The sequence below is a fragment of the Zingiber officinale genome, chromosome 11B, assembly GCF_018446385.1.
Source record: "Zingiber officinale cultivar Zhangliang chromosome 11B, Zo_v1.1, whole genome shotgun sequence".
Taxonomy (NCBI): domain Eukaryota; kingdom Viridiplantae; phylum Streptophyta; class Magnoliopsida; order Zingiberales; family Zingiberaceae; genus Zingiber; species Zingiber officinale.
In genome coordinates this window covers 30553940-30561527 of record NC_056007.1, presented here as the reverse complement: position 1 = coordinate 30561527, position 7588 = coordinate 30553940, and the positions used below count along the sequence as shown (strand labels likewise).

The 7588-nt window shown below is 41.0% G+C and overlaps 1 long non-coding RNA gene across 2 annotated transcripts; it reads left to right on the top strand.

Annotated features, from left to right (window-relative positions):
* The first annotated feature begins 5505 nt into the window (after nt 1-5505).
* Nucleotides 5506-6667, top strand: LOC122034858. 2 transcript variants are annotated; one of them, XR_006126800.1, is made up of 4 exons: nt 5506-6088; nt 6185-6257; nt 6411-6464; nt 6608-6667. It is a non-coding gene; the product is annotated as an uncharacterized LOC122034858 (long non-coding RNA). The 2 variants fall into 2 exon arrangements; XR_006126799.1 differs by having other exon boundaries at nt 6185-6284; nt 6608-6664.
* The last annotated feature ends 921 nt before the right edge of the window (nt 6668-7588 follow it).

The following is a 7588-nucleotide window of genomic DNA, read 5'->3' as shown; positions in this document are numbered from 1 at the left end:
ATTTAAGAATTTTTACATAAATAGGTTGTAGACATACTTTTTTTAAGTGAGGGCTATAGATTTATCCATTACTCTCCATCAATACATTAATTTTGAGAATATGATGGTTGAATGCCAAGAGACCTTTTTGCATGATTTGTGAACGCTCTGGCTAATTCTTATCCATTTGCAATTAAGTTGTTTGCCCAGCTTACTTTTTTCCACATCTCTGAATGGAAATAATTATTTGCCCAACATGGTATCACCGGTTACACTAATCACTGACTCGAAGCAGCAATTCACAAGAAGCTCGTCTCTAATTAATATTTTTTTTTTTTGGATGATCTCGCCCTTTACTTGTATTAATTTGAGAATAGTGTTTCCCTTGTCTTGTACTTGAGAAGAGTTATGTATATATTTTACATTATACAAAGAATTTATCCATTTATAATGCATGGCCAAGTATTAGTTTTAGTCTCTAGTTAACTTAGTTTATTTTATTTGGTCTTTTTTCAATATTTAGAGCTTCCAAAAATCTCTGATCACCTCTCTGATGATGGCAGGGATTTTATAAGGCATTGTCTTCCGCGTGAGTCATCTAATCGTCCTCAATGGTTCGTCTAAAGACTCTATGGTCAACTCACTCTTACCTCTCCCTGAATTGACATTTAAACACTAACATGGTCGAGCCCAAGTGTTTTGATGTGGTTGACAAAGGTTTAAAATTATATTTAGTTCTTTTGTACTCATGTTGTGTGTCAAATATGCAGGTGCAAGTTTTTGAACAAAGACATTGCAAGTGTAATGGAAAATTCCACAAAAATCCAAGTGAATCGAGAGTGAAAATTCGATACATGTTGGCAGATGATGAAATCATCATAAGTCAAGATAGACTAAATATCTAGAAGATAATGAAATCCTAGTAGGTCAAGATAGATTAGATATTTGGCAAATGGCAAGGTCTCAATCGGTTAAGGAAAATTAGATACTTGACATGGAAGAAGTCTCGAAGATAATCTTTTGGCAAGTGAGATGTGAGAGAGCTACTTGTATTTTGCGTGAGGATAGCTTTCTCACTAATGCAAGTCTTGACCAAGTGTTTGTTGGATCGGGATGCCGGTGTGGTAGAAAGGTGAATACCCAATTTGCTTGAAGTGTTAGTGTTCTAAAGAAAATAGTGCGCAATGAAAATTAAGAACACAACTAAAAACCAACTAGATGGATGCCTTCGATTTACTTAGTTCAAGCCCCAGGTTGCTACATCTAAGCCCCAGGTTGGATCCTAGAGATGGAGAAATCTCTTACAATCAACTAATAATTAAGAGAAAATATAAGTAATCTACTTTTCTCCTAGAGATGGAGAAACCTCTTACAATCAATCAATAATTAAGAGAAAATACAAGTAGAATCAAGGACAATGAAAGCATAAAGAGGATTAAGCGTTGGCGTGTTTTTTAGAGCACAACTTGTTCTTCTCACAACCCCTCAAGTCTTGTTTATAGCCTTTAACTTGTAGGGATCTAGCGCGCTAAACACGCAAAAAGCGCAATGGAAAAATTAACTAGATCCTCTCCCAGAAGATCCATGCGAAGGATACAACTACATATACTAAGTTTTACATGAGAAGTATACTTTTGTTGTGTGCCCTTTGCAATCCCGACAGCAACTTTTCTTTGGATGCAGATCTCAGAGCGATTAAGTGATCGCGCCTCTACGGTATCCACACGAACATGTTTCGTTCGTCTCACCAACTCTCTATAGGGAGAAAAACCAACTTTGTGGCGCTAGCCATAGAAGGTGATTCAGCCATGAGAAAGGATCTTCCAAGAGGAAGAAGACCAATTCTCTTAATGAAAATGAATGAGACAAACCTTTTGTACTCATCCAAGAAATACCAAAGGTCATTTGGCGTTTGGTCTTCCTTTGATTAATGATCCATTAAACTCTATTAATGGGCATTAACCCTCTTGTGTCTTTTGATCTTCCTTCATGAATTGATCTTAATCATCTTTCATGAAGAGGCTTTTCATCTTCTATGAAGGGTCTTTTTATCTTCTTCTTTTATATAATCAAATCATGTAAAAGACCTTTCCTCTTCCTTGGTGAATTCAAGTTCACCCAATGAGTCTCACTCATTGAAGCTTATCAATCCGAATTGACTCCATGAATCTTATTCGAATTAGATTCAATCCAATAATTAGTTCCAATTGAGTCTAACTCAATGAGTCTAATTCAGATTAAACATCTCTTTATTTTCCTCTTAATGAGTTGAATTATTATATTGGATTAACCATTAACCTAATAACCCAATAAGCCTAATCATCTCATAATTGGCTCTTAGGGCTAATACTAACATAACTCACATCTTGTTTGCTGATCTGGCGATCATCAGTCGACTCCTTGTTGCACATCAATCAACTAATCTTCAAATCTTATCTGTATCATGTCGTTGAGCTTTCTCTCTGTCTCTCTTCGACTCCATTTGAATTGGTCACTTCAACATTAGTTGACTAGTCAATTTTTGAACCTTCTGTACTATTCTTATAAACTACAACTATCAGTCGACTCAAAAACTTTCTATTTGTATGTCAAAAACTATTACCAACAGTTGACTAATTCTTACTCATCAGTCAACTAATTCAACCCTAAAATCCCAAACTGGCCTAAAGTTGGGGTATTCGAATACCAAGATCACCAATTGACTGGATCCATCCATTAGTCAATTGATTGTATAACTTTGATTAGTTCTAAGGTTGAGTCAACCTAAGTCGCTTGCCTATCCTTTAACTCATGTATTACAGATAACTCCACTATCTTACTTGGTAGTATCTTCAAGTATTGAGGTCTTCTATCATCAAACTGTGTCTCTCAAATGCTTTGATCCTATGACTCCTTGGCTATCCTTGTTGCCTTTGCTTATGTAGATCTCCTCCTCGACTTATCATGCTCCTCATCCTACAGTCCCTCTGATGCTCCTCGACCATGACCATTGAACCTCATAACATGCATACTTGGTAGACACTGTACAACTTATAGTACACACATCAAATAATCATAAAGATAACTTAAACCCTTTGTCAATCTTATCAAAACTTTAAGATCGAGAATGAGAGGCCTAATGGTGTTTTAGGGTCAAAGTCAATAGATTAGTTGATTGGTGACAACAAGAAATCGACTAATTCATGTGGCTAAGCAGGACTTGCGACATATCAAGTTCTGTTCCAAGTCTCGTCAACTAAAAGTAAAATTTAATCAATTGGTATTTAAATTAAATAATGTAAATGTGAAACATGATATGATTTGCTCCAATTGACTTATAACAAAGGAATAGCCAAATGATGACACAATAAGTAGAAAAATAGTCAACAAATAACACAGTCAAGATCCAAGAATGAGTTGTGATTAATCATAGATTAGTCTACCAATGATAGTCCATAGATAATAAAGTTGACCATTAATGTGCATAAATTATATATACTTTTATACATATTTTGACATACATCTACTTGTATTTCATAAGCATAATTTATGTTTATTACACCTTATTTTATTATAATATTATATTTCCATTCCTTTGGTTTGGATATCTATTTTTTTATATGTTTTCATTGATAGGACGTAATTTGGAGCGAAAACAGAGCAAAAGACGCACATTGGAGCAACTTGTGAAAATCAAGCTGTGTGAAATTACACGGCCGTGTGTTCTTGCCCGTGGCAAAGCAAGCTCAGGCCATGTGAAAGCACATGGTCGTGCCCCCTGCCAGAGGTAAATCAAGTTTAAACCGTGTGAAACCACACGACTGTGCCCCTTCTCCCGTGGCCGACAGCACACGGTCGTGCCATTCTTCCAGAGTCGAGGAAGACTCCGGCCGTGTGATTTCACACAGCTGTGTCTTTTATCTAGAGAAGAAGCAAAGTCAGGCCGTGTGAATCCACACGACCGTGTGAGATTTTCAGAAACCAAGTAGACCTTGGCTGTGTGGATCCACACGGTCGTGACAGTGGTCGTGACCAGCCCATGCCAGGTGCTATAAAAGGGGTTTTCTCCCCCTTTTTAGGAATCTTAGGATCTTGGATCCTTCTTGGATCTTGGGGAAGGGTTCTCCTTCTTGGAGGAGCCCTACGCTTCATCCTCATCGATCTTCACCGATTCATCCACCTCCAGAGCAAGGGAATGCCTCCAAGGACGTCATGCTTTAACGATAAATATTCTCTTCTCTCTCAATCCATATTATGAGTTGTAGATGCTATATTTACCGTCTTTTGGTTGTATCTCCCTTGTAATGGAGTAGATTTTCTAGATCTAGGATGTAAGAAGTAGTTATTGTTGGAGGATCGGTGGCCGATTTGAAGGGGGGTTGGATAGCTAAGCGACTCCCAAATCGATTTCTTCTCTACAAAAGGTTAGTGCGTAGAGGAAATACAAAAACTAAAGCAATTAGAAACAAATAAGAATACAAACGCTAACACGCTCGATGTAACATGGTTTGGAGATGATGCTCCTACTCCACGATGTGTCCTTGAGGTGGACGAGCCCTTGATCCTTCGGTGGATCAGTCCCCGACAATCTCCGGCTAAAGCTTCTCCTTCTCGGTGGAGCAAACCTCTCACAAAATGATCTCTTCCTCTTTACAAGATGGAGTTTAGATTATGAGGAAGAGAATTGACTTGGGAGCTTTGGGCACAGAATAGGAGTTAATCTATAAGCATCAGTAGTCTCCTTAATGCCCCAAAACTCCCCTTAAATAAGAGGAGAGAGTTGATCACAAATCAACTCAAACCCTGACACCAGTCGACTGGTCCAAGCACCAGTCGACTGGTGTGCCGTTGGACCCAGCCAATGACTCTCTGCAGAAAGTCAAATTCTGCCAACGGTTATGTACCAGTCGACTGGTCTCAGGACCAGTCGACTAGTCCCCGTAGCCGACAAGCACAGAATGTTTCTGTGCATTCTGTGAAGCTGGATCAGTCGACTGGTCCCCTTACCAGTCGACTGGTCCCAGTACATTCACTCCTCTCATCCTTTCCGGAGTCACTTTTGAAGTCCTCTTCCTCGGCCTTCGTCCCTCAGATGCACTCGAGCCTGCGGCTCCTCTCCGTGCCATCCTTCATGCTGCCTTGAAGTCCACTTCCCTCGGCTCCACTCCATTGCTCCTCGTCCGGCGGTCCCTACGATGTCTTCCACACCATCCTTCATCGACTCAAGGATCCGAGCCCTTGGATGAGTTTCCCATACTTAGCTGCACCAAGTTCTCATGTGTTCCACCAAGTCCTGCAAGACTCAACCACATATCATGTAAAATACCGGAAAAATGACGAATATTAATAAGGGAATTTTTCGAAATTTATGGACATTTTTCAAGAATTTTTCGGAGCTCGTACGGATGAGTTAACGGGGATAAAAATAGGGTCCGAAAAAGCTTGTTTAGGCTACCCAATTTTAATAAAGAAAAGTTTTATTTTTCTTTTCCTTTTCCCTTTTCTTTTTCCTTATATTTTTTTTCTCTCCTCGTTACTGTGCCGAGCCCGAGCCCTCATCCACTCCACTCTTCTTCTCTCGCGCCCGACGCCGGCCCTAACCGCCGGCCGGCGGTTTCTTCCTCCCGAGCCGCACACCCGAAGACCTTTTCTTCATCTTCTTCTCCACCCGAGCCGAAGCTTTCCCCTGCCCTAAAATCGCCGAAAGCTTGCTCTATGCCCACTGGTGCCGACGCCGAGCACTGCCGCTCTTCCTCAGCCCTAGCCGCCGCACGGGACATTGCCGGCCACCAGGACCGACCCAGGCCGCTGTCGCCGTGGGGATCCCAGCGCCGCCGACGCCCTTCTCCCGTTTCTCTCTGCCCTAGTTTTGCACAGTGTCACCGCTACCACAACCGGCAACCGGCTGTCCTCCCTCTGCCGACGCCGACTCCTCCACTGTGCAGTGCCTAGCCGACTCCTTCCTTTGTCCTAGGTTCCCTCTTGTTGCTGGATCCGAACCCTAACTCCTCTGGGTTGGGTTGTGGTCAGCCTACCCGACTGGTAATTTTTCCTACTGCGCCACCAGCTGCCTTCTTCCTGCTTCGCCACCAGCTGCCGGCAGAGAGAAAAACAAGGGCTATCGAGTTGGGTAAGGCAAATAAAGAGGTATTTCAATTGTTGATTTGGGATCTTATGTTGGATTTGTTGGCTGATAACAGTGGTATTTGTCACTGATTTTTCACAGCAGCTTCTCCGGATCTTGGCAGTAAGTTCTATAGGTTTTGAGCAGTGTTGAGGCATCAGGGAATTTGGGTAAGGTTGGTGTTAAGTTAATTACTGTTGAGGTGAGTATGGGAAGATGAACTTGTTGATTTCGATAATTTGAGCTATTGGTATTACTTTTGTTATGTAAGCATAGGGTTAATTATATTAAATCCTGTGTAGACCTTATATGGTGATTTCCTTTGCAGACATTGTTGGAGAAAGCCCTAATCGCTGTGATCTTCCTTTTGTGTGATCCAGAGGTAAGGCTTAATGAATACAATCAAATATGTTGGTTGATTTTTGGTGTAATTAGGGTTAATAAAACTAACCTTAGATGGTCGATGGATTAGAAATTTATTTAGCTATTTGTTTATACTTAGCTAAATTATACTATTTATCACAGGACCTTGACGCGAGACAAGTTTCTTAACGTCCGGATTTGGACTGATTGGATCTTTCCTATTGGAGGCGGGTACCTCTTGACTTATCTTTTATGATATTGTCTTTGGATATGCATAGTATTTTATAACTACAAGCAATGAACATGTTTGTCTTTGGTATGTCATTGTTTGATATCCATATCATGTTAGGTTTATCGCCTGTGACGTATCTGTGCTTATATCATGTGATTTATTGCCATGAGTACTGTGTTACCATGAGTATCTTAGTTTTTAGAATAAGTGACATACCATGTTTTACTGAGGTTAGGACTAGGTTCTGGACTTTTGGTTTCAGTCATGTGTATCGAGATTATCTGATACTTAGGTTTTTATGCCATGACCGGCTTGTGTACCTCTATTTGTATATCACATATGATTCGTGTACCTAGACTTTGATTCTTTGATCTGTGTATATTGTTGGTACATATGTTATGGAAGGGAGATATGTTTAGGATCTAGGTTGTTATACCATAGAGGACCTGTATACCCTAGATCTGTAGATTTGACTCACTGATATTGTGGTACCCATATTATATATATGAATATGGTTATGTTGATCAGTTTTTGCTATGCATAGTGACATGCATCATGATTGCATGCTGTGCGATTGTCGGCTCCACTATGGTTGAGCCCATCGCCAGTTACATGTACTGCACACACCCCCACTCATGGTTTAGTGGTATATCAGACAGGTGTGTGGCGGTTCTGCTGTTTGGCTCCGTTGGTCTGAGGACTCAGCGTGGTAGCCGGCAGACAGTTCCGCTCTGTTTGGCTCCGCTGGCATGTAGTGTAGCAGCGTAGTAGCCGGCAGACGGTGGACTCTGTTTGGCTCCGTTGGTCAGGAGACTCAGCGTGGTAGCCGGCAGAGATATCCTCCCCGTCATCGTGTACCGGGAGTTGAGAGCATTGAGCTCCCCCATTTATGATTTGGGGTCACAGGACAG